This window comes from Melospiza georgiana, chromosome 4 (genome assembly GCF_028018845.1).
Source record: "Melospiza georgiana isolate bMelGeo1 chromosome 4, bMelGeo1.pri, whole genome shotgun sequence".
Classification (NCBI taxonomy): domain Eukaryota; kingdom Metazoa; phylum Chordata; class Aves; order Passeriformes; family Passerellidae; genus Melospiza; species Melospiza georgiana.
The window spans coordinates 53,255,111-53,282,474 of record NC_080433.1 but is presented as its reverse complement, the minus strand read 5'-3'; the positions used below and the strand labels follow the sequence as shown (position 1 = coordinate 53,282,474).

Below are 27,364 nucleotides of genomic sequence, written 5' to 3'. Positions count from 1 at the left end.
AAATGTTACTAAGCAAAAATAGATGAATACTGTGCCATGCTTGTGGCACGGTAAGTAGCTTCTTATGTACAGTTTCTTGTCTGCTGTTGTTGTTTGAATGTACAGCTGTAAATGTGCAGTTAAAGATTAGTAGCTGAATGGCAGAGGCTTTGCCTAATCAACACTGAACTATTTGATGATAAAATTCCATGTAAAAAAATTAATGACCTGTAATGGTAATTAACCTCTGATTTTTTTATCCTTCTCAGCTGAGTGTTAGCAGCTCTAGAATCAAGACATATGTGTGAAGTCAGAGCTCAAATTAGCGTACTCTGGTTCTATTTTGTCAAGTTTAAGAGTTCAGGTGGATGCAGTCATTATTGAACCTCACTGGCAATCTGCTTTAAAGTAGATTCTTAATTCCAGCTCATGCTTTTGTGAGGAAAAATATTGTTCTAAGAGGTCTTAAAACTGGAATAGATTTCAAAAGGACCAGATGGAGTTATTGTTCTGAACTGGTTTTGGTGCTAATAGAGACTGACAGAATTCATCCTGCTAGCTATAAAAGTATGCAAAACCCTTAAAGTCAGAAATGTTTTAACTGGACTTAAAACCCAAACAAACAACCCTCTCAAACAAACAAAAAAGAAAAAAGACAAACAAAACCTAACCAAAACAAGAAAATCAATCAATCAAACAAGCGAAAAAACACCAAACCAACCAACCAACAAAAAAAAAAAAAAAAAAAGAGAGAACAAAAAACCAAAAAAAAAAGCAAAGGGAAAAAACTGGATTTGTAACAGAACAAACTAGAAAGAAACTGTTTAAAAACTTTGTTTAGGAATTGAAGAAAATGTTAGTTTTCTATACCAGTGTTACTTCCAGGTAGTTCCTTGAAAAGGAAGGGTGGTCCAGAGGCTCATGTGGCGTATGAGATCAGTGTCTGTAGGAATGTGGGCAAGCACATTTGACTCTTTAAAATGTTTTGCTTTATTTCTCAGTACATTTTTACATTCTTACACTGGAATTTCACCACGGAGTACAGATTGTAGTTTTTGCAGTGATCTGTCTCTTAGACACCCTGTTGGAGATGGGGGATTGTCCCAGTGGCAAGGCGTCAAGGAGAATAAATGTAAGGGAGAAATTAAACTATATCTCTGGGTAAATAGGCAAGTCACAGGTAGCTGCTTGGAAGGAGATTGTGGATGTAAGATCTGGGGAAAAATCTTCATGTTGATTGCATTTTCTGTGCACTACATACGAAAAACGTAAAAAACCCCTATATAATATGTTCCTTTGGTTTTTTAAGAGAATCTAAAAATTATAAAAACCAAAACAAATGGAAAAATGCCCTAATAGTGTGAGCGTAATTTTATTAAAAGGTTCATGCGGCTAAGCAGATTTAGCTGTGCTTTTCTGTAAATACAGGGAAATGTTTAACCCCTATTGTATGGCCACAAAAGCTGTGCTGATGACACAGGAGCTCGGGGGGCCGAGGACAAAGCGCCGGGCGGCTGGAAAGGGCCCCTCTTGTGCGTGCCCTGCCCACAGGCCAGCAGCAGCAGGGCTCAGCACCAGAGTTTTGTCAAGCTTGCAACATGGAGGATAGCATGGTAAAAATTCTTACCTCTTACTAAAAGGAAGAAAAGGAAAAGTAACCCACCAAGATAAAAGGAAGAGGACCATGACAGCTGTGTAGCAACATGCACAAGGTAATGGCCGAGTTCCTTTCTCTACGCTGGTACTTCCCACTCACCCAAATAGTTGAGGTTGATGTACCTTAGTGTTAGTTAGTTTGATTTATTGGAATGAAGTATCATGAAAAAATTCAGGTTATGACTTTGAACTGGAGAACAAACCTATGCTATGTAACTTACTGAAACATTCAACTTTGATTAATAGTCTAGGAATTGACAGAATGAGGTTATCATTTGTATCCATGGAGGAAGGGCGTGGCTTTGCAACATATTAAAAATCAGATAAAATCTGTTCTGTTTTGACTAGTATAATAAGAGTAAAATTTGGACATTGTACTTACGGATGCTAATATAACCTAGGCTGGACTACCCACTCTGGGAAGTGTCTTCATAAGGGTGTGTGTATCAGAAATGAAAAAAACCAGAAATCTACCTTTGTAGTATTTCGAGTGTCTTTTTTTCCATTTTTACTTTGGCAGAAACATCTGGGGTTGGGCACACCCAGAAATAAGATAGATGACAGCAAGATGGATCACTGCCCTCATCAACCAGCCAGGGTGGTTTCTCCTTTCTGAGAACTCCTCATTAATCCTTAGCTCTGAAAGAAGAAATTACACAAGGCTGAACAATGGAGCTCTGCAGTACTGGATTGCATAGAACTGTGCTTAAACACATTAAATATCACAAAGCAAATATTTTATATTAAAGAACTTTGCACGGTTTTGTAGAGCAAACAGAAATTGAATTAAATATATGTGTATATAGATATGTTATTAATTTTATGAGAAAAAAGCAGTAGTGACACACTGCAGCTAAGGTTGCATTAAAAATATTAAAGTGTCTTGACATGTTAAAGGATAGTTTTGAGTACATTTTATGTAAAACCATTTAGTCAATCAGATTATATAATAAAAAATTGGGGGTTTTTTATTTTGAATTTTTCACATGTGAACTTTTTTGCATAGTTGCCTATTGGTATCTGTGTATTATTTCTTTTTCTAAATTTAGCTTCCATGCAGTCTATCAACACTTTTACAAGAAAAGCAACAATACTATGTAAGTTATAGTTATTTCATTAATATCTGAACAAATAAGTATGCAGTAAGCATAATGTCAGGTGCAGAAAACTTAAAAGTGTGCTTTACATTTCCACAATATGCTAGTGATGAAGCAACTTATAAGACCCGAAATATATCTCATAAATTTTAATACATGTTTCATCTAATCTATGAACTTGTTTTAGAACCATCATTTTTACCCTCCTCCTTGATTTTTGTTTCCTACTCATTTTTCCCCCTTCTATTAGTGAATCTTAGAAGTCTTGAAAAGATTACCCATGGTGTCAACAGTGCTATGGTTTTCTGCTGTATATGAGATCTTATGCAAGTCATCCCTGGGCTTCAGAACATGCCTAACTTTTAAGCAATGCCCTTGTGGCTACAGATGTTCTTAAATGGCAAAAACAAGAGGACAGGGACAAAAACCTGTCATTGAGGTAGGCTGGTTGGCAAGGGCTGGGCTACATCTGCATTTTAATGCTTTAGAAAATGAGTCTCTTAAAAAGGAAGGCTGGCCATAATCTGAGTGTGGTCTGGGTGCTGCGGTGTTCCTGCAGCCCTGATAAGCAGCTGGTGTCTTTTAGTTTGGAGTACCTGGGATGGTGGGAGCGGTGTTGCAGCCCAACAAAGCCATGGTGTTACAGGCTAACACTAAATCCTGGTGTCTGCTCCAGTGGGTCCCATGGAGGCAGGCAGAGGCTGCAAATGAGGATGCAGTGCCTGGCAGGAGAGAATTGCAGGGCTGTCAGGAGTGGAGAATCAAAACTTAAGGCAGCCTTACCCATGCTGTTGTTTGGAAGGTTTCTCCAGGCTGGAAGGTTCCCTAAAGCACGCTCAGTTTTTGTCTTGGAGACAGTTTGTTGGGGACTGGAGCCAGCCAGGAGGCAGCCTGAATGGTACCTTGGTGTCATGGGGGCTCTGTGATCACTGTCAGGCTGTGCTGTGGTCAGTTTGGAGCTGCACACAAGTTCTCTGCTGGCTTTGGCTCATCCAAGTCCTGCTGGTTTGCAGGCAGCTTTTCCAGCCGAGTATAGAGGCAGGGGGTTGGAAGTGATTTGAGTGCCTGAATAAAGATTAGGGCAATGAAGGGAATCTCCTAAGAGAATTCCAGCCCAGTGAAATAAATTATGTATGTATGCCAAAACTCCTGATGTTACAAAGATAATGTATTGTTTCCAAGGTTTTATTATGTGAGAGCAACAAGTTGTTTTGGAAGAGCATGATAAAAAGCAATTTATGAGAAGTGTTTTGTTGTTACTGAAAGAAATAGCTACAAGGGAGTTCTAGTCAACAGTTAAGGTTTGACCAACTGGCAGGCCAATCTAACAATAAACAGGCTTTTAAAAGTATATGGAAAGAAATTGTATGACCGAATTATGAATTTGATGAGAAACTAAACTGATATTCCTGTGTCAGCATTGTAAGCTGAGATGTTGCAATCTTCTGGTTTACTTTACAAAACAGCACCAATCTGCAGTTAAGACTAAACAAGAAACTTTAATTACTTTCTGAAAATAAAATGTATATGCTTTTATGTGCAGAACACAAAATAACAGGTGCTGCAGTGATGCTAATTTGTTGCTGTTTGCTGCAGTTCATCACCAGTTCACTGAAATAAGGACAGCATATTGTGGCAAGCTAAAAGATGATAAGGGGACTCCTCAGAAAGTTTTTGAAGCTCACTTTTAAAATTCCTGGTCCTTCTTGAACCTTGCTTACTTGAAAGTTTGACTCCTCATGTGCACTACTATGGAACGATAGGCAACTTGTTTTCAACAAAACATTAAATGTGTTAGGTTAAAGTAACAAAAAGTGACAGATAAGAGGAACTGACTGCAGAGTTCTTGTCAATAAATGAAGAAGGTAGCAGCTGAATTCAAAACAAGCCTCTCCTGCTGTCTTCTCTTTCTTTGTTTTGTGCTTTTAAATTGGGGGAGGAGGGGAGCAGGGGATGTGAGTCCCATCCATCCACTGGAATTTAGGATGTTCTCCTAGAAAGTAGGAGTTAAGATAAATTAAAAATTTCCCTTCCCAGCCCTCTCTTTATGGGCAAGTGCTGTTTGTGAGTAAACATTTCCATTTTGCATCCCCCTCTTCCAGTGCATGTCTTCAGAATTCTGGGCACCCAAAGCACAAAGAGCACTGAAGTGTTTACTCCTGAGGCACCCAGTGTGCCTTACTGGGTGTGTGGGTTACTGAACACTGGAAAGAAGCAGTTGAGCTTCCTAATCATCTTGCCCAAGCTTTGTGGAGCACTGACTGGTTTTTACCAATGGTGCAGAGAACCTGGATAAACCATGGTTGCTCTAGTTTGATCTAAGTGGCTGTTTTGGAGAGTTAAATACAAAACAAAACTTTGAAACCTAGGGAGCTGCTTTTCTTTCTACTGCTTCTTGTTTTTTCTTTGGCCCAACATATATTAATTAGCTATTACTAAAATACAATTCCGTTTGACTTAACTGAATTTAGTATTGCAGCTTTATAAAGACATATATGAAGTATTTGTTGTGATTTAAGAGTGAATGTAATTATTTACCTCTATAAATATTTCATGTTGTGTGTTATTTTTTTCAGGCAAGGCAGTAAAATAAAGAGATAAGAAGGAAAAGTAAAGAGAGAGACCAACTTTCTCAGAAGTTATTTATACAAAGGTAAGATAATTTTTCCCTCTAAATTTTATTTTCCCATGCTAAGTGGGGGAAAAGCCCTAAACTACTGGCATTGATTTTCTATCTCTTAGGTTTCCAGGATAGTTATATAACATGTTATGCATTTACCTGCATTTTCATGTTTGTCTGAGTTAACAGTCTGTGATTTATGTTAGGTTTGTTTTTTTTTTCATTTCATATCAGATTTCAGCTGAAGGGCATATCAAAATATGTTAACTAGAAAAGCAGCTAAAAATATTTCACAGTTTCACATAATTGCAGGTAGCCTTAATCATCTCTGATATTCTTTACTGGTGTCATGGCAAGTCAAGTAGTGAAACAGTGAGTCAGGAAAAATAGACTTAGAATGACCATGAAATATTGTACCAAAAGAATTGGAAGTTTTTTCTTCTAGCATAGATCACAGATTCAGTGATGGGAACATTCTGAAATCTTTGCTCAAATGGTTTAGGTTGTAACACCTTTTTCCCAGTCCCCCTTGAACTCTTCCCTGCTTTCTCAGCCTATGATAGATAGCTTTACTTGAAGTGAGTAGTAGCTGCCTAATAGTCCTCTGTGGTTTAGTGTCTGATTTTCTGTAAACTAAAAATCTGATTTGGGGATCTTGAATGTGGTACAGTATGTAGTTCAGTAGAACAGGACTTTTATATCTTTTACAGTATGTAGTTGTGGATGATTGTAAAGCATTTTATCCCTCATTTATGTGGTCAAGCAGACAGAGCACCTAAAAGCATCAGTAATATGTTTAAAACAGAGAAGGGAGGAGATGGGCACTGAAGCATTTTGACTTCTGAATTACTTCCTGGCAGTGTTACTGAAAGTAACATTTGAAGCATGTCTCTCTGCAATGAAGGTACTTTGCTTGTTTGTTTTTTACCTCTTCTGAAATGGTTCTTGTCTTAGTCACTCAGGAGTTAAATGCTTTATTGGATAAAGAGAACGGTTACTGTAAGGTTTTTAAACTAGAGTGCTCTGAAAAAAAAAAAAAAAAAGGACCAAAAGACCATTGAGGACTCTGAAAAGCTTTTTGGATGGTAAACAAGTTTAGGAAGCTCTGAAGTTCTTTGGCTTTGCTACTGGCTGCTCTCTCTCACCAGGATCCTGGCACCCTATCACTGTGCCTTCATTGCCTCCATTGCTCCAGTTCTCCTGTCAGGGAATGCCACCATACAATGCATCCCCTGGGGCTAATTGGATGAGTGACAACCAGCCAGCTCCAAAGTGACAAGTGTTTGAATGCCTAATTGGGTCAGTGCACAGGTGCCTGCTCTTCATGAATGAGATGTTCTAGCTTTCCTCTGTGACGTTCTCTTGGTTCCTCTCATTTTTCCTGCAGTAGTGAAACAAAAGTGTCAATACTTTGATGTGAGAGAAAAGGCTTTGTCAAAGGAGAAGGATGATTTCCCATTGCTCTGCTTTGGTTAAACTAACTTTACTGCTTGAGTACTGGCTGGAGGAGACACACAGAAATTCATTACAGTGATGGAAGTTTGCTGATACAAATGGACATTTCAGTAGACAATAAGGTGAATAATTTGACTGGTAATGACAAATACATTGCCTTAATCTCTATGTTAGATGGTTCTCATACTGTTTTGACCTGTGGACTTGGGCATCAGAAAAAGAATGGGAGAGAAAAAGAAGTTATTTTGTTGTATTTGCGCAGTGAGGCTTTTCCTTAGTGAAATAAACAACTTGCCTTCATATAATGAAGTCAGACACAGACAACTGTTTTTTCTTATTGAAGGCTTGGTGTGTGCATAGAAAACAACTGACATTAAGCCCATGGTCTATAATACTTAGATGTGTTTGCCTTCCTTTTGTCTCTTCCACAAAGAACCATATGATACCTGGTTAGAGAGGGTGTCTGGAGGTTGTCTTGTCCAACACCTACCCTGATCAAGTAAAGGAGCTTGCTGCTTGGACAGCTGTTGAACAGCCATAGAGTAGAAAAGGGCTTTATTTTGTTTAGGTGGAATTTCATCTGTTTTAGTTTTAGTCTATTGCCTTTTACCCTGTTGCTGGGCACCACTGAGAAGTGCTGTTTACCCCTGTCCCCCTGAGGTATTTATACATGTTGATAAGGTCCCTTGCAGCCTTCTCCAGGCTGGAGTCTCAGTGCTTTCAGGCTCACCATGTCAGATGCTCCAATCCCTTAATCATCTTGGCAGTCCTACCCTGGACTGCGTTCTGGGATGTTTATGTTTGCTTTTACTGGGCAGCCCATGAGTGGACACAGCCCTTCAGGCACATCTCAGCAGTGCTGAGTGGAGCAGAATGATCTTGATCCTGACCTGCTGACAACATCTTTTCCTAATGCAGCACAAGATGCTTTTGGCCTTCCCTGCTGCAAGGGTACCCTGCTGGCTTATGGTCTTGCTTGGAGCCCATGAGGACCCCCAGGTGTTTTTCTGCAAAGCCCTTTTCCAGCTGCTCATCCCTCTTCCTGTTCTGTTTCTTGGGGTTATTTCCCCCTAGGTGCAGGACTTTGTATTTCCCTTTGTTGGACATCATAAAATTCCTGCTGGTTTATGGCTGAGCTTTTCAAGGTCCCTCTGAGAGCAGCCAGCTGGTCTGTGAGCTGTTCCTCCCAGTCAGTGTCATCAGGAAACTTGCTGAGAGCACACTGTATCCCATCATCCAGGTCATTAATGAGCCAGATAAATGGAACTGGCCCTAGTACCGATCCCTGGAGTACACCAGCAGACTTTTCTCCAGCTAGACTTCATGCTGATCACAACCCTTTGTGCCCAGCAGTTCAGCCAGATTTCAGTCTATCCCACTGTCCTCTTCTGTAGTGTGTACTTTATCAGGTTGTCTATGGGGAATTTATGGGACACCACGTCAAAAGCCTTGCAAAAGTCAATATAAACAACATCTGCTGCTCTCCTGTCACTCAGAGCCTGCCATTAGCTGGTTTGCTCTGCCCAGAGTGTCTCAGTCCCAGCAGGTGCTGCTGGCAGGGTGGCTCCAGGAAATCACTGTTTCCCCAGTTCAAGGTTTGTTTAAAACAATATTCTCACTTTTGCTTTGGCTGACTTGAATGTGTATTTCTAAAGTAATGCTTTTTCACTGGTGTATACTTAAAAGTGTGAAGAGAGTTATTTAAATATTGTCAAGTTTGAAAATACTCTTAAGTGGTGTGAAGTCAGCTAGGTAGCTACTGTCAACACTGTTTATACAGCAACTGTTTATGTTCCTCACTGTCCTTACTAATAAAAATACCTGCTGACAGAAGTGGAAAATAAAGAGAAGAAAAGGCTTGACGTGGCATCTCACAGCTGTTTAAAATAGACTAAGAAAGGGTGCCTTTTATTGGTAGGAGTCAGAGGAGTTGTTTATAATAACAGAAGTACAATTTTTCAAGTTTACATTATTTCTCATAAAATTTTATTGTGGAAAACACCCTCATGCTAACAAGACTGGCATATCATCTAGTTAAATTTAAGAAACTTGATAGGAGAAATTGTCTGGAAAAGAGAAGCATATTTCAGTAATCTGTAGTTTCCTAACATCAGCAAAGAAAGGATGAAGGGAGGTTTGTATTCAAGAATCAAAATGTAAGCATTTTAAATTTCAGAAATTATCCCTAGAAGTCAGAGACATTTTTAACAGATTAGAAAAAGGTAGGGTCTACCAAAAGAATTCTTCTATTTTGATTTTTGGAATTTATAAATGTTAAAAAATACCTCACAAGGCTTTCATTTATGTTACTAAACTGATATGTGTCATAAATGTGTGTACAGCTAAAAAGAGTTTAAACAGAAGTAGCTGTAACTCATGTAGGGATCACAGCCACTCTAGTTCTACTGAAGCCTGCCCAAATGTAGTAAGTGTATGATGTCTAGGATAATTTTGGTGTTCATATAAAACATTAGGTTTTGCCCAGCTTTTTTTCTCACTTCATATAGATTAAATGGACCTCTTTAAGCACTTGTTCTTTATTTAGATGTCTTGCTATGTGTTTTTTTCAATATATTAAAAAAGGACAGTGTGTAAGCTGTGAGTTTCCCGAGTTTCTCAGCTACTGGTGCATGCTCAAGAACTTTGGGTGATGACTTCTGTGGGATAAAAGTGATACTCCTACATCACTGCAAATTTGAGTCTGTTCCTGTGGTAACTGTGCATGCAACCACTGATGCCATAAATAAATATTTTATAACTTTTTTTAGCATAATGTTAAAAGGGGAGGGATGGTAAAGAAAATAAAAGAAACATTAAACCAAGTTTTATTTGTTTGAAACTTTCTGGGTCACTAACAGCAGCAAAAAAAAAAACAAAAAGCATTTAAATGTTATAAAGTCTGTTACATGCTTCTAAATATACAATCAAACATTTTCTGAGTGTGTCACTGGTTAGAAAGAGAACCAAAAGCAAGTTGCAAGTTTCTCAAGTTGATAGTACTCTCTGTAGCTGATTCTGCTTTAATTATAGGACAACTTCTAGATTGCATCTAGTTCTTGCTTAGTTAATGCTTCAATAGCTTGGTTGTATCTTTGTTTTATAAAGAAGCATGGAGGGGAAAATAGAGGAGAGGTATTGAAACAGTAAGGTTTATAAATCTGACACAATTTAGACACAGATACTGTATGACGCAAAAGATGAGCTTACAAAATCATTTAGGAAAAGACCACTGGAAGGGATTACAGCAAAACATAAAGGACAAAGGGTAACAGTTCAATATAGAGAGGGATAAATTGTTTTTTAAATAATTGTTTGGTTTAAATCACTATTTTTTATTACTGTCTATAATAAAGGAAAAAAGACACAGGTTTTTGTTTTTATCATAAATTTATAGAAGAGTTAGAAAACATAATCAGCATACATAATATTATGGGATAATCTGGACAGATTTATGCATCAGAAAAATGTAATGGATGTAATGAAGGCAGAAAATGTTGTGCATTTTAATATGTGGAAGGCTTCAGCATTTGCCGAAGGCTGATGTTGTTTTGCAGAGTCTAAATGACCCTTTAATTACCTGAATATTCTTCCAGTGTTTTGCAGCAGGACTGTATCTTGTCTAAAGGTATGTGAATACTGATAATGTATTCAATGAATGTAGATCTTAATTTTAATTTTGTACTATTTCTATCAAGGAATTAATATTCTAAAAGTGTTAAGACAGCAAATTAATTTGTGTGTTATTGATTTAACTACATGTTCATCTCTGCAGCAAGATGTTCATGTTATCAGTGTTACAGATTGGTAGTACATGGAGAGGTATGTGGAATGTGTGGATTTATTTCTAAAAATGTAATATGCTAGCAAATCTAGATCTGTGCTTTAGATAGAATGAATCAGGCAAGTATTGTGTTGCAACTAATTTCTCCCTTCTCCTAATTTCCCAATACATTTCTATGTCAGTCAGTTCTCCTGTATCAGAACCATATAGTAGCACCAGGGGAAGGCACAGAATGGATAGAAAGTAATCTTCTGCTGAAAATAATAGTAACTGCTCCACTGAATGGGCTTTAATCATGATTTTGCTGCAGTCTTCAAATTCTGTACTATGTTTTGTTGATCAATCTCTGGGAAAAAATACCAGTGCCTTCTCTGGGATCGGAATTGTTTATGATTTCAGAGCCTCAGTTTCTTTTGAGTAAACTGAAACAACCTTCTGGAACTTGCAGAATTGTCCAGAGTAGCCAGGTAGAAGCTGCATTTATTCTTTATGGCCCTCACTGCTTCCAGCAGAACACTGTGTGTTCGTCACCCAGAATTAATTCCTCAGCGACCCCTATTGTCTTCAGAGGAGGATGAGGCTGGGGCCTGACCTCAGGACAGTTTTCCATGAGGCTCTTTGCCTCTTCAGTGGAGGAATTTGGCCTATTTGCAATTCAGAAGCTCAGCAGGGACAGAGGAGAAGCACCTCTAGTATCCCTGGCTTGTTTTTGTGAACAGAGGGAGCACTGTTGGTGCACTCCAAATATGCATCACGTGTGCTTCTGCAAGAAGGTCAGACCAAGCTTATAATAACAATTTAGCTTCACTACCATCTTAAGGGTTATTTTTAATGAAAACTGAAATAATGCCATTAAAGTTAACCCTTCATGATGATGTATTCCAGCACCATTTACTGGCCTGAGTGTCTTGTATGTAAAAGTCTTGATTTTTCTAAATTGAAAATTTAAAGAATATTCAGTAAAATATTAATAATTGTGTCATGAGTGATTAACAGCCTGTAGTTTAGCATAAACTTTTTTTTTGTAGAGGACTTGTTTCCAAACAACAAACCCTAATATGATATAATTCGTATATAATTCATTCTATGCTAGGCATGGTTGCATCTCAGTGATACCTCAGTTTACATTTTCCTGACAGATAACATAGTTTCCATAACTGCATGAGCTATATAATTTATTGTGAAATTAAGTTTAAGTCAGCACTTTTAGTTAGGATTTTTGCTGAAGTTATTTGGCATTTTCTTTTAAAATAAATTATTCTGGTTTAACCTCCATATTTTCTGTCTTGTGAGAGAGTATTTTTGTTTCACTATTGACAATTACTTATTTTGAGAGGGGTTGAATGTGAGACTCTGCAATTGTTTCAGTTGCTAAAAAATTTTTTTTGCTAACTCCATGTTCTTCTTTTCTTCACCGTATTTCTTACGTTGTGTCATCATTTGAACCTTGCTGACCTGAAATGTGTGGTACGCAGTCAATTTGGAGGACCTGCCAAGAATGGAAAAACTGTATAAGGGGGCTGAATAACTGCAAAAGTTTAAATTTCTAAGACAAATATTCAAACAGGAAAGACTGTAGTTGTATTGCCAGTGTAGTTAGACACTAATTATCTGAATATCCCAGTTCTCAAAAGTATTGTTCCAGTGGAATGTCAGATTCCACTGAGAATAGTGAGAACTTCTGCCTCCGTATATGGCTGTATTTAGCTCAGTAAATTTCATCCAGTCAAATATTGATTTTTATGACTGAAGGGCAGCTCTGCCCTCCCTGCTGACTGTGGAAAGATGAATTTCAGGCTGCTTCCCAGGAGTCTCTCAGGGCTGATCTGCGCCTTGGAAGTTTTGTTGGCAATTTACTGGGCAATTAAATTCCCAGGAAGTACTTCAAAGGAAAATGGATCTTTGGCTGGCAGGAGTGGATGTTTTCCAGCTAAAGAAAAGAGAAAAATGTTGCAAGACGATTTAAACCCTCTAGGTATATATTAGATAACCTACTGCTAACTGTCAGGTCTTTCTGATAGCTCAGGTGTGTTCAGACAGATTTCTCCAGCAGCTCTCAGGCCACACAGGTTTGGAAGGCATTGAATCCTTCACATCTAGAACAGCAGACTGCAGAAGGATGATCTGCTTCCACCCATTAATGTTGTTCAAGTAGTTGTAAAAGTTATGAAGTAGAACCATGCATTGAATGGTGGTGTGGAATAAAGCAACCATTCATCCAAACAGTATTAGATGCCTTGGACTGCTTGCAGAGCCCTAAAGAATCTGACAGCTTCAGTTCATGCAAATTAAATGGATTAAGTTTCCTAGCATTTATTTTAACTATTTTTTTTAACAATACTTCTCCATGTCTCATTGATTCAGGTAGTAGAATGTTTGCTGTTGAAAGAGTAGACAGTAGTTTGTGGGTTTTGGGCCTCTGGGATCCTTTCCAGAACAATGGCATGGTTCAGGAATGTGGAAAATTGATTTATTCATTTATTGTATTAGTTGATATAAAACACTGGAAAAACACAAAATATTAATGCAGCCTGCAGATATTAAAGTGGTTGTGGGATTTAATGGGAACCCTAAAAGAGTTATTTCTCTACATGAACATTGGAATCTTGTTTCTTTCCTTACACAGTTCCCAAAAAAAACCCTACCTGGTGTAAAATACTATTGGGATTCTTAACATTTTCACGTGAATGCTGCTATCAGCTTTTAACTTAGTTTATAAGTAAGCTTTTAATCTGAAGGTTTTCTAAAACCAATTTGCTCACTATAGAAGTATCCTTTGTTTAGGCAGTTGAAAATTAACACAAGTCAAGAAAAGCTGATGGAGCATTTTTTGACTACTTTTTGGAATCAATGCAGGAAAGTGATGAATAGCTTATGCCTAAACTATAAGGAAATTGGATCCATGCCTGTTCTTTTTAAAACCAAAGTAGTCCTTCCGAGGTGTTTGATGCTTATTTGCTGGTAACAAAGAAGTAAGTTATGATGAGGATTTTGAGAGTTGATTCTTCATACTGCTGTTCTAAAAATTGTGCAGAAAACCTGTATGAAGCTGCAGGAGGATTTGTTATTGATGCAAGGTAATTTTCATTAGTGTAACCTTTCACTTAGAAGTCCAAGACGAAGTCTTAGTTTTCTTCTTTTCACAAGCACCTTGTAATACAGTGCTCTGTCCCACTTGCTAAAGGACCAGGGACAGCTTCCACAAAACAGAAACTGGTGTATCAGAGGTTCCTGTTGGAGGGCAGCCCTACATGAGACCATACCTGGAGTTTGACACACAGTGTACTCCTTATTACTAACACTTCTTTGCTGTACTTCATACCAGCAGTTAGGTTTTTCTTGGGTGCAGAGTCCCAGCTTATGGAGTAATAGAAGCTCCCAAGAGTCTCATGTTTAGGGCCTTTTGCTAGCTTAACCATGAAATGCTAAAGGCCTGCTATACAGGTTTCCTCCTGCTCTGCAGCTATATGAGCACTGGGGCAGGCTCCCTATGGAGGTGGTCACAGCACCCACCTGTCAGAGCTCAAGAAGCATTTAAAAAACACTTCTAGACACACTGTGGGATTCTTGGGACTGTTCTGTGTCAGGCCAGGAGTTGGACTTGATGATCCTAATGGGTGCCTTCCAAGTCAGCATATTCTATGATTATTGGTGTGATTCTACCACACTAATGTGCAAAGTGTTGGGCATCCTTTTTCCATATTCAAAGTCATTATATGTTCTCATCACTGCACAAAAGGTTTGCAGTTCTCTTTTCTGGTTCTATGCTGATATAATAGTATTTTAAACTCAGGACAAAGAATTTAAAAACTTCCATTAATTTCTGCTGTCTAGGTAGGTATTTCCTCACTGAGATAAGTAGCTGTTTGAATACTGTGCAAAAATGTCTTTTGTGTTCAGTATAGTAGAGGACATAGATGCCCAAACCAGCAATGTGAATTACTCTTCTTATGGTGTTCAGGGCTTGAAAACATGTGTCTGTTTTTTCTGGGTTTGGTCCAAGGTGTTCAAGTAGGATCTTGTCTTGTGTATGCAGTATTTAATCTTCTCAGCTTGTTCATTGTCAAGTTATTACATATCCCTGAGTTCCATGGGTGCAGCATTGAATGACCTAACCAGTCAAGAACAAGGTTTTCTTCCTTGGAAAAGTACAAATATACGAACACTGAGTTGCAGATTGCAGCAGCAAATGTTCCTGCACCCATGATTGTTCTTGCAGCTGCAGTAGCACATCTTCTCTTGGAAAGGTTCAGCTCTTCTTCTGCACCTGTGGTTCAGTGGAGGGCTCCACTGTTGGTCCTGCCTTCAGGAGAGTTTTATGAAGAGGTATTGTACGAGAAATGAGCCTGTGACAGAAAGGTTACAAAGAGCACAGGCTTAGGGCCCAAACAGGCTGCAGGGCAATGTGTTGTGTGTGCACTGCACCCTGACAGGTGTCAGCAGTTATCTCTGTTGTGTGTGCAGTTGCCATCCTTGTCTGCTGGGCACCATGACAGTGGCTTCTGTGAGACATGGTTGGCACAGCACCTTTGATCTCAGGTGCTCTGTTGCACCCTGCTTTCTTCTCACAGACCTCAGGAAAGCTGATTACTTGACCTGTACTCCACTCCTAAATTTAAATCACATTGGTTCAGTACACCTTCCATTTTATCTCCAGGAGGAACCCATTTTGTACCAGGTTGTGTAGCTCCTTTGTTACTTGTACTCATCTGGGTGATAACCTTATTTGTTTTGGATGCATTCATGTCTAATTGAGCTTAGCAGCAGAATTCCTATTGACATTAACAAGTTAGGATACTATTCATTACCTTTGGGTGTCTGTGGTGAGGTTGCATTCCTGGTGATATAGGAAAACTGATAGAATTAGGTTCAGAATATTTGATTTATTCTCTAGTTGATTTCTTGGAGCTCTTTTCATCTGTACTAGTCTACACAAGTCGGTAGATCCATACAAAGATGACAATGGTTTTTCAGCATAAATAATTTGAAAGGAGATATAGAAAGCTTTCTGTGACACATTGAGTTCTGATTTTGGCTTGGAGAGAGTTCATTTTTTTCACAGAGATGGTATGGGGCTGTCTTTTGGATTTGTGCTGAATGCAGTGATGGTAATATAGAGATATTTTTGTTACTGTTGAGCAGGGCTTACACAGACCCAAGGCCTTTTCTGCTTCTTGTTCTGCCAGGAAATTAGAACTGCATGGGAGGTTGGGAGGAGACACAGCCAGGACAGGTGACCCCAGCTGACCAAAGGGAGATTCCATATATCTCGTGCTCAGTATGTGCAGAGGGGAGAAGGAGGAGGAACAGGGGGAATATTTGGAATGATGGAGCTTGTTTTCCCCAGTAACCATTTCACATAACAGGGCCCTGCCCTCCTGGGGGTGACTGAACATTGCAGAGCAGTGAATTAATTCCTTTTTGTGCTTTGCATGGGTTTTGCTTTTCCTGTTAAGCTCTATTATCATGTATGCATCTCAGGATAGAAAACTGAAAGTTCTGGCCCTAAACTGGTTAGACAGAGGCAGGAAGAAAGACCTCAGCTTTCAACAGAACTGAGGTAAAATCTCACTGACCCTATAATGCAGCTGTGTGGGCACTATCATCAGAGGGGGAAAGTGCTTACAGTATCACTTGGGATCAGTATTAGAATAGTACAATAGTAGGTGATTTCAGGTTTCTAATTAAACACCAGGGATTGCATTCTCTCTGTTGCAAAAGGTGAAGTCTAATATTTGTGTTATGAAAATTCTCCAGTTATGCCTTTTTCTGCAACCCTTGTAAGTCTTTTGTGAAATAGAAAATCTGTTACATTGCAAAAGCATCTGTGCACCATCTACATTTTCAGGCTTTTATTAAATGGTTAATCTATATGGGATTTGTGGAATCCAAAGCAGAAACATTGTTAAATAATGCATGCTGAGGAAAACATAATCTCATGTATCCCACAGAGGCTTTTGGTTTTGTTTTGGGATTCATGAACTCTCATGGGCCTTCTAAAATTAGCAGATCTGAGTCCTGTAACAGCTCAATAATGTAATCTGTCTGGCATCAGGAACCCTCTTTTGCAGAAGCTAAGTGTCTTTTGATATGTGATGTGCTCTGATAATGTTTTAAAGCTCTCTGGCTTCACCAGAGAGTAAATGACTGTGTATCAGCAGTTTGTAAAGCCTTTTAATACTGCTGAAAGAGTAGATAATGACAGTGTACAGTTCTAGAACAAAACCATAAAGACTGGGATATACAAAAGTTGATGGCCACTTAGATTCTAAAATAATTACAGTTCATGGGGTTTTGGCTTTTACAGCTTTTGAGTATAAATTCTTTTTCTTTTTGTTGAATTTCTATGAAGTGTTATTCAGGAAACACGTTTCTGCAAGAAAACTGTCAAATGTTTAGCCACAGAGAGCAAAAACAGTTCTTTGAAATCTGTCATCTAGTCATCTGTCTGTATATTCATTAGTTTTTGAAATGCCACCAAAGCAGACATTAATTAAAAAGTAAAAAATTGTTTTGAAATGATATATCCTTCGCATGTTAAATTTTATACTCAAGCTTTGTAAGGAAAATACTGACCTAATCTAATGGCAAGATAACAGAACAAATTGAATACTCTACCTGGCAAAATAAAAAAAAAAATTAACCCATTAATTACTCACTAAAAACTTTTGTTTTGTAATTCCTTTAAAGCAAATCATGATAGTGTAGAAAAAAGGATGGGTAGACTCCTGGGAACAGTAGCCAGTGTCTTTTGTGTATACCTTCTGCACTGCACTCTGTCAAGTGGCAAAAGGAAAGGCTCTACCTACTGTCACTGCCAGTACCTCTGTACAAAAACGTGCTTTCTTTCATCAAGAAAGGTTAATGTGCTTTTCATTGCATTCTGTTGTCAGTAAGATCATGTGTAAATTAATTTGGAATTTCTGAGTACAGCACCTTTAAACCTACAACTAGCTTAGTAGAAAACTTCCTGTGAAAGTTCTTGTGCCCATTGACATCCTTCTATTATTGTTAATAACGCATGTGGTGCCTTTTTTCATGTCTAAAGTACCTGTCTACCTTTAGAGAACAAAATATATGGTTATTTATTGTTATGAGAGGGCTTCCTGATGCTGATAGACTGACTTAGCCACTGCTGTTTGTATTAGCAGAGCTAAACTGAGATAAATGCTTTTCCACTCAGAACCATTTGTCCATTTCTCTACAGAGAAACTTCCTAACAAATAAAGGATTCCTACAGATTTGAAAAGATGGTAGCTGGCATGTGTGTTTGCACTGACAATGCTGAAAGAGAGGGAGAAGCTTAAACAGAACCTGAACAGTGTCAGTGGCCTGGGCAAAGTGGAGGCAGTGAGCTGCTCCACCAGGGTGCTGCCTGAAAAGACCATGAAGCTTTGAGCTCAAAAATAGCACTGGATTAATTTTTGAAGGAATGTCACATTGGACTCTCATAGATGAATTAAATTTGTTTTTAAAATCTCCTTTTTGGAATAACCTACACAGTGGGATGCCTCTTGGCCAGCATTCAGGTCAAAAGCAGTATTTGTCTTCTTTTACTCTATTGACAGTGTTTTGAAAGTTCCTTTTTTCTTTTCTTTTCTTCCTAAAAGGATACCAACAGTTGAAATGAAATTAGTGGCAAGAACGTTCTGCAAGTCTTTATTCTCCTATGAGCTTTTCTTTAGCATGGCACAAAGTTTAGTTTTTTGACAAAAATAGATTTTAAATTCTGATATTAGCTCAATGAGTTCTGATGGAGAATGTTGGGTTGATTCTCCCTCTTTGTCACATTCTAGAATATTATATTAACCTAACAAATTTTCTGTCATTGATCTGTGTTTGTTTACACCCCTTTTCCATAAATACTGTAAATATAATATTTCATATTTCTTTTCAATAGCTGATTTGACTATTGGGTAGTAATGATATAATTTGCAAACTAGTGTGCAAATGGAAAAGCTGTGTTGTACCAGAAGTATTTAAGATTCAGTGAGCACAGAAATTGCAATCAGGGTGGATTTTTAAAGATATGTACTCATCAGAGCAACAAATTCTCATTATGTTGAGAAATATACCTCTAATTTGTGACAGGACAGACTAAATATTATTTTGATATGTGTATGTGTGCATATATATACACACACACACACACACACACATATGATTATTTTTATAAGTATGTAACGTTAGTAACTTTATCACTTAAACCATAATTTTTATAGAAAAATAGAATGGTTTGGATTGGAAAGGTCCATGTGCAGGGACACTTTACACTAGACCAGGTTGCTCAAAGCCCCATCCAGCCTCTCCCTGAACACCTAAGGGATGGGACATCCACACTTCTCTGGGCAACCTGTTCCAGTGCTTCACCGTCTTCACAGTAAAGAATAGCTTCCTAATATCCAATATAAACCTACCTTCTTTCCAGTTTAAAGTTGCTCCCCCTTGTCCTGTCAATACTTGCCCTTATAGAGTTCCTCTCCAGCTTTCTTTTAGGCCCCTTTAGGGGAACTTGTAAGTCTCCCCAAAGCCTTCTCTTCTTCAGGTTGAACAATCCCAGTTCTCTCAGCCTGTCTTCCTAGGAGCGGTGCTCCAGCCCTCTGATCATCTCAGTTATCATCCTCTGGACTTGTTCCAACAGAGACACATCTTTCTTGTGCTGGGGACACCAGACCTGCGTGTAGCATTCCAGGTGGGATCTCATGAGGGCAGAGTAATAGAGGGGAATCTCCTCCCTCAGCCTGCTGCCCACGCTGCTTTTATGCAGCCCAGGGCACGTTTGGCTTTCTGGGCTGCAAGTGCCCATTGCCAGGTCATGTGGAGCTTCTCAACACACCCAAGACCTTCTCTTCAGGCCTGCTCAGTCTGTTCTCTGCCCAGCCTGTACTTGTGCTTGGGGCTGCCCTCACCAGGACCTTGCACTTGGCGTTGTAGAACTTCATGAGGTTTGCACAGACCCCCCTCTCAATCCTGTGCAGGTCCCTCTGGTCATTAACCCTTCCCTCCAGCATGTTGACTGTGGCATTCACATTTTCCAGAAAAATCCCTTTGCCCAGGATTTTTCCAGAAAATGTGAATGCCACAGTTGACCACACCACACAGCTTGGTGTCACCAGCAAACCTGCTGAGGTGCACTGGATGCCACTGTCCGTGTCACTGACAAAGGTGTGACACAGTCCTGGTCCCAGCACTGACCCCTGAGGTACACCGCTTCTCACTGGTTTCCACTTGGATCAAGTCATTGCCCACATCTCTCTGAATGTGGCCATCCAGCCAATTCCTTATCCCCTGAGTGGTCCATCCATCAAATCCATTTATCTCCAGTTTAGGGACAAGGATGCAGGACAGTGCAAGGACAGTGTCAAACACTTTACAAAATCCAGGGAGATGTCAGTTGCTCTTCCCTTATCCATTGATGCTGTCATCCTATTGTTTGTGAGGCAGTTTTCTCTTAGTGAAACCATGTTGACTGTCACCAATCACCTCCTGACCATCAATGTCTCTCAGTATTCTTTTCTGGAAATTCTGCTCTCCACAATCTTGCCAAGCACTGAGGTGAGACTGACTGGCCTGTGGTTCCCTGGGTTTTCCTTTGTTTCCTTTTGTAAAAATGAGGGTTATCTCTCCTCCTTCCCAGTCAGTGGGAACTTAACTGGGCTGCCACAGCTTCTCAGATATGATCGAGTGTCTTAGTCATAATTTTCCTATCGTTAGAAATAAAAACACTCAGATACAAAATTTATGCTATTTATAAAATACATTCTGTTAAATGTATGTGAAGGATGATACTATTTTAGAATTATTTTGCAGAAAACTGCATACATTGGTGTACAGTAGTTGCCTACACTTCCTTGACTTATTTTATTCCCAATAAACCAAATACACTAATTTATTCAAGTACGATTTAAAAGGTTGGTGGATATAAAACTCAGGGAAATGCAATAAAGGCTTGACATTTCTTTTTACATGACTTATGGAGTCTGCAGAATATATTGCTTCTCTTCAGAATTAAAAATTCACATATCTAACAGCCTACACTAGGAGCAATGCTGCAACTCATTAGAAAGAAATACAAAGACATGCTTTGAATCATGAAGATGGGAAAAATAAAATGTCAGTGTTTTTTAATAAAAATGTACAGTGAAATTTATGACATCTTATGAAAAGTGTCTGAGACATGGTGAGAGAAAAATCAGTATGGACTTTATGGATTGCTCTGCTGTTGTGATACAGACACGTCACAGGAATTATGTGAAGGCAGGAGATCCAATTCTGTTCTCTTCTTCCCTGTGTGCTTTAGAAGAAATTCTGCTGAAGATAGTACAATTCTGAGCATGTGAAGTGATATAAATAAAGTAGAACTCAGTCCAAGTTAGTGCTCTTTTTAGCTAAATTGTTACAACTGAAGTCAGTTTTCTGAGGTAGAAATTTTAGTGGAGGGTTTTTCATGTTAGGAGTACTGTAGGATTGTTTGTGGCATCCAGCAGTTGAATGTATTTAAACCTGAAAGTTTTACAATCTGGAAGGAAATGGGATGCTATAGTGAAAAGTAGTTTAAAAAGAAAGTATGTCTGTGAATCCCAGGCACTGGAGAAACTGTGTCCTTGCTGAAGGTCATGGAAAAGAATGTCTGAATGAAAGTCATTCAGAATAATCAGCAGTTCAAAATACTGGATGGCTGATTAGCCTGAATGAAAAAGCCAAGTATAAACAAAATATGAAGACTGTGACAGAATTCCTTGGGAAAGCAATAAGTCTGCAATTCTGAGAAGTTCTTGCCATAGAAAAGTAGGTGAAAAGAAAGCCTGTTTGCGAGGCTGTGTTTGAGGAACACATTTTAACTTTTATGTACTTGGTAGTGATTTGAAAAATCAGTGGATGTTACTGACTCACTGAGTCAAATGGATTAAGTCAGAGATAGTAGGACCTTTATTTGATTTTTTAAAATCAATATTACATATCTGTTTTCAGATGTTTGACTCTACTTCAGAAGGAATTGTCCTTGACTTTGCAGAGTATTCCTTGCCAATGCTTATGTAGGAAGGAACAGAGTCAGTGTAGAGCGATGGGAATACTTCAGCATTACATTCACCTCACATCCATGACATCTTAGGCTGGGGATACAGTTTCATGTGCTGCTTTACCTTCTTTAATTTCAGGCTGTTATCCCAAAGAGGTAGTTTCTTTGAGGAAATCCCTGTCATGTCAAAACCTAATCTTTTCTTGTAGAGATTTGCTGTCTCTTGGATCAATGAACTAACGTACCTCTCTCGGGATGCTACAATTCTTAAATGTGAGGTGAGAGGGCAGGAGCTTGCAGTGAGGAGCAGAAGAGCTCAGGACCTTTTCATGTCTTCTTGACAGCTACTTCTCTTTAGATCAGAGCAAGTCCAGTGGGAAAATTGACCCTTACATGAAGTACCAATTTTTTCATTTAAGTAAAAGGAAATGCTGGAGAGACTGCTAAGGTCTGTTGTTGCAAAAAGAAGGGAGTATAGCCAGTGAATGCATGGTCCTAATTCCACCCCTTCACACACACACACACAAAGGTTCTATTTTAATTTGTGAAAATAACTTCCCTACATAATTCTGTGACTCCACCCAGCCACCCAAAGAAGAAAAGTCATTGTTCAAGTCTCTGTGAAGCTTCCTTTTTTCATACCAGGACTTGTTTAGGCTATATGAAAGATTTAAGTACTGAAAAGTACCTTATGATAAAGTACTTCAATGATCAAGAGATTACAGTGATTGCTGGCAAATAAAGGGGAAACTACTTTTCTAACCTGGCCCTTAATGCTTTTATAGCAGCAAAACCAGTTGTATAGATGAGTTCATTTATAGACCCAGCAGTAAAGTTTGTTCAGGTTTAATTTTGTTTTCTGAACTCAGATTTTTGAAATGGGAGATTTATTTTGGTGCAGGTGTCTTGACTCATATACACTGAAGTGATTCATTTTGTTGAAACAATACTTTAACTACACTTCTGTCCATTTTAAATATTTGAGACTTTTCTTCCTCTTTCTGTTTTCCCCATGACATTCAATATCTCTGCCAAACCAGCATAATGACTTAGGGTAAACTTTCTCTGATTAAATATGTGAGAAAGCTTATGTGTGAAGTTCAGAGAGTCTTGGTCATGCCAATCTTGATTTTATGTCTGGAAATACTGGTTTTTGACATTAAACAAAAGGTGTATCATACTTTTCCCAGCATATACTGATGTGTATACATCTTGCAGCATTGAAAATAGCCAAGATTATCAGCTGCTGTGGAAAAAAGAAGGAATGTGGTTTAATTAAGGAGAAATTTATTATCTTACCTGGCAACAACCCACCAGCAAGCATTATATATGAAAATTAATTTAAACTGTTGGACCCAGCCTTATGCTGGGAACTCACTATCAAGATTAAAGAAGAATGAGAAAAGATCTTATTTCATCTTTACCCTCTCCATGATTTCATGGGCAATGCTTCCAAGTGACTCCTTTTTAAAGAAACCAGCTCCTGTTACAGAATGAGTTGTGAAGTTAAAAATGAGTATGAATGCAGAGATCCCTGCCATGCACTGTGAAAACTTGTACACATTTTTAAAACAATGATATGGGGTACAAAAAGCCTGGTTGCCTTTGGGTTCCATTCACATTTCAAATGTGAGAAAACCAAAACTCTTTAAGATATGACTCTTAAAGAAGGCACAGATTTTTTCCTTTTTCTGCTATTCAGGTTTATAGGAAAAGTATTCATATGCTGAAAATCCCTAAATATGTTGATGCCTGTTTTCTGCTTTTTTCCTCCAGGAAGAGGAATCTTGCAATGGTTTCTTTGCTCATTGCTGTCTAGTGAGTGCTGCACAGGCAGCCAACATGATATATAACCCCTTTCAAAATTTGATTCATTTCTGCATAAAACTTAGTGCAAAACCCCAACCAAACCCACAAATGTAGAAAACCTCAACGCATTACCCACACCCCCATCCTTAGAACTTTTTAATATGTCTTGAATGAGAAACACTGTTTTCATGCATTTAGAGATGAAAGTTGATTTGCTGCCTTAAATTTGACTCTGACAGGAAGTGAAGCTTTTAATTTCAAGTTTAATGTTGCCCAGAAAATTTGAACCTAACTGAATTGTAGAGTATAGTTATGAATTTAATGTGTTGTTTAGGCTAGAAACTGATGAACTACTCAAATGATTACAGTGAAACAGCTTGAGTCAAGTTCCTGTAAGGAAAGGAGGACTAGGAGAGGGGCTGCCCTAATTTTGCAGCCTGGATTTGCCAGCCAGTCTTAGCTATTGTAACTGATTTCTGTGTGAGTGTATTATTGATTTATTATTTTATTATTCTGACTGTAAGAAAAGCCATGTCTGAAACCCTCTTCTTCAGTATGGGGTAGACTGTTCTTAGTCAAGATCTGGTTGAGGTTTTTTCCCATGATGGGCTTTATTTCCCACCACCCTTTCTGGTCATAGATGGCTGCACTCAGCAGTGTGGAGAATAGCTTTTCTATCAGTCTGGTGGTGCTGCCTAGCTTACAGGTTTGGTGAATGAAAAAAGGCAACCCCTTTCTGTTTTCAAGAAGGAAGGGTGCTTAGGAGAAGTCAGGGTTAGGGAGGGAGAGATGCAGTCCATTTGCAGCTGCTTGTCTAAGGAAGGTCTTGTCTTGATTTCTTGCTCCTTTTTGGAAGGAGGGCCTCCAGTTCTATAATGTGCTCATGTGGTGGCACCTTCATAAACATCAGGAACCTACCTGGTGGCTAGAGCTGCCTTTTTGTTTGTGCTATGTCCACATGGTCTGTGAAGCATTTCCCAGGAGCCCTACCTTAGGTTTCAGCTTCTTCCCATAGATCATATGGAAAATTTGGTAAGACATCCCCATTTCCATATGTTTTGATTTCCAGAAGTACTGCTTTGAGACACATTATTCTTTTGAGCAAATCTGAATTGGGAATTGAAGCTGTGGAACCCTAGGGAATAATGCCTGAAGGGAAGTCAAAGGTGAGACTGCAAACCAGGCTGGTTTCAGAGATGTAAGAATAGAAGATCAAAAATTACTTTCTTCCCTATGGTGCAGTAGTTTCTACATGTCCTTACAGACCCAATTAAAATAACTTTTGATTAAAATGAATACAACAAAGCACAGTTTTTAGAGGTACTATATCTCTGGATAAATTGAAAAACCACCAAGATTTAATTATATATTAAAGATTAAAGAGTACTTTCTGGTTTTAGTTAAATACAGTTTCTCTGGTGTATAAGCAGTAAGGCAATTTAACGTAAAATTAAAAATCCTGGGACAACAGCTTCTCTCTCAATTCAAATTAGCATGTCTGAGAAAATAATTTTGGTCTTTAATGTTGATTTATAGCAATTTTTCATTCTTTACGTGCTGAAATCCAAAATAGTGTTATGTTAATAAGTCTGTATTACCTGCAGGTGTTGCTTGAGAGTTGAGTGAACAGTCCTTTGTATTTTCTTTGAAGGATCAATATTTCAAGATGTGTGAAGGAGAAGGGTCTAACTGACAAGCTGCCTTGATGCACTGTTATTCTAACTATGACTGGATTGACTGAAAATTGCCTCAAAGAGTAAGGTAATTTATAAAAACTATAAAGCATAGCAAAGTGTTTGAAGTAATCAAAGCTAATGAGGATGCCTTCACTGTTATAGTTTCTTGAGTTTTTCTTTCTGAAATGTTCATATTTGATACTGCATTTGCGTGAAAAAGGTGCATTAGATGTTACAACTACGAAAAAGGTTACAGCTGGCAAAATTGAATGAAATAATTTTTAATGCTTGTGCTGTGAGAAATTGCTCTTAGTGTACCTGGGTAATTGGAGAGAAATTAGATTTTCATTTTTTGTGTATGTCTACAAATTGAGCAAATAACCTGGCTTAGGGAAAAATGGTAGTTTGGAACGAAGATGTATACATAATTATAAACCAGTGCCTTTTCATGAAATAGGAATTCAAGTCATTTCAGAGCTACCTTGTTACTCTGCCTAGACATACTGTCATAACAAGCAGGTATTACTTTGGAAGCCTCATTGTGTAATACAAATATTATATATGTATATATGTAAATAAGCTTTTTTATTTTTGAACCATTAAATGTACTCATTCTCTATTGTGGATAAAATAATATGCTTATCAGTCTACTAGTACTAATTTACAGTCTGGTTTACAAGGTGTGTAGTGAAGTGCTTTTGCAGTACTAAATACAGAATTTAAAGTTTGGGGTTTTTTTTCGTTATTTTCTGATTTTGTATTGTGTTTTCCTCTTGCAATGTTCTTTTTCCTTCACCTTGAAGAATCTTTCTGTAATTCAATATTTAGTATTTTGTGGGAGGATATCATATATGCTTAGAATAGTATTCATATGAGAGAGAGAGTACTTCTAATGGAAAAAAGCTTTTTTTATCCATTGCTGTGACTACGCAGAACTGTGATGGGCTCAATTTACACAGAAAAAAATACTATTCTTGCAATGTGTGCTGTTTCCGTTTGAGATTTTGATGTAAAGAATAAATTAGTTTGAAAATGGTCAAAGAAAATAATAGTGAGCATGGCAATATGAAAGAAATTCCCTTTATCTCCTCAGTGGTAATATGAATGTGAAATTCAAATGATTCTCTGAACAATGTAAATTTTTACATCAAAATGTAATATTTACTTATGTAATAGATCTGAAATCCTGGGTGAATTTTTTTGTTTCATTAATGAATAGCATAGACATACAAAAAAAAAGAAAAAAAATGTTCCTAGTTAGGGAACAAACTGGATTAACTTCTTGATGAATAAATGAGCTTTTTTTACCCTTAAGGTTTAAATTAATGATTTTATAAAAAGGCATACTCAGGCTCTAGTTACTTGCTTTGTTCTATTCTGCTTGCTTAAATTGCACCTGAAATTACGTTATTTCAGTGGTGTTAAATGCCTTCTCCAATTCTTTTAAATGAGAAATTGAAAATATTTTTAATGTATAAAATGTATTTCAAATGAAAGAGCAACAGCATGGAAATGTAGGTTAGAACATCCCATTTAGGCTTCAGGTTTTTAATGATGTCTTGAAACTCTATTAGAGAGGTAAAATTTATTGTGGGAATTAAGCCGGCGGGTTTTATTTTTGATGCATTAAACTAAAAAATGCATTCATTTAAAAGCCATACTAATCCTTTAACATCATATTAGCAGAGAAATTGTTCACATTTACATAAATGTGAAATGCATAAAAATAGACATTCATTTATGTTTTTGAATAAATTCTCTTTTCTTGGCCTTTGATAATGAAGATACAAGAAAATGGCTGGAGAACAGAAAGTTAGCAGAATCAGCTGCAGCAAAGATAGAACACATCTTAATCAAACCAAGATTTAGTTACGCCAGATGAAGCCAGTCACAGATTTAATTGAATAACACTGGCAAAAGGAAGGATAAATACTAAAAATATGAATTCTAGTAAACTATATCTGTTATTTGAAATCTTCCCACTAAAATAATATAACAACATGGGTCTATCCATTTGAACAGATATGGTTTAATAGTGTCAGTAAAACCTACTAAAATCACATAATTTCTTCTAAACAAGAAGAAAAATATAGTAATAAATGGAAAGCTTTCTGGATAGCAGTAGACTGTAGGGGGAAGTAATAACAGGTGCAATGCTGGTTCATCCAAAATGTCATCTGTGCTTCCAGAGTTTTGATCCAAGGTACTTACCCTGCTGTGAACTGAAAATGTTCATTTTTACAGAATAATAGTATCATAGAATGGGTTAGG

The 27,364-nt window shown here is 37.9% G+C and overlaps 1 protein-coding gene across 27 annotated transcripts in view; it reads left to right on the top strand.

The window, feature by feature from the left end:
* NRCAM (neuronal cell adhesion molecule) overlaps window positions 1-27,364 on the top strand; it is a 146,526-nt gene that overhangs the window by 39,677 nt on the left and 79,485 nt on the right. For 24 of the 27 annotated variants that reach the window (XM_058022611.1, XM_058022605.1, XM_058022608.1 and 21 more), the window contains exons 2-3: window positions 5,309-5,385; window positions 25,069-25,178. The gene's annotated coding sequence lies outside the window, so the exon portion shown is untranslated. Of the gene's footprint in view, window positions 1-5,308; window positions 5,386-25,021; window positions 25,179-27,364 lie in introns of all 27 variants that reach the window. The other 3 variants (XM_058022580.1, XM_058022579.1, XM_058022581.1) reach the window with 3 other exon arrangements.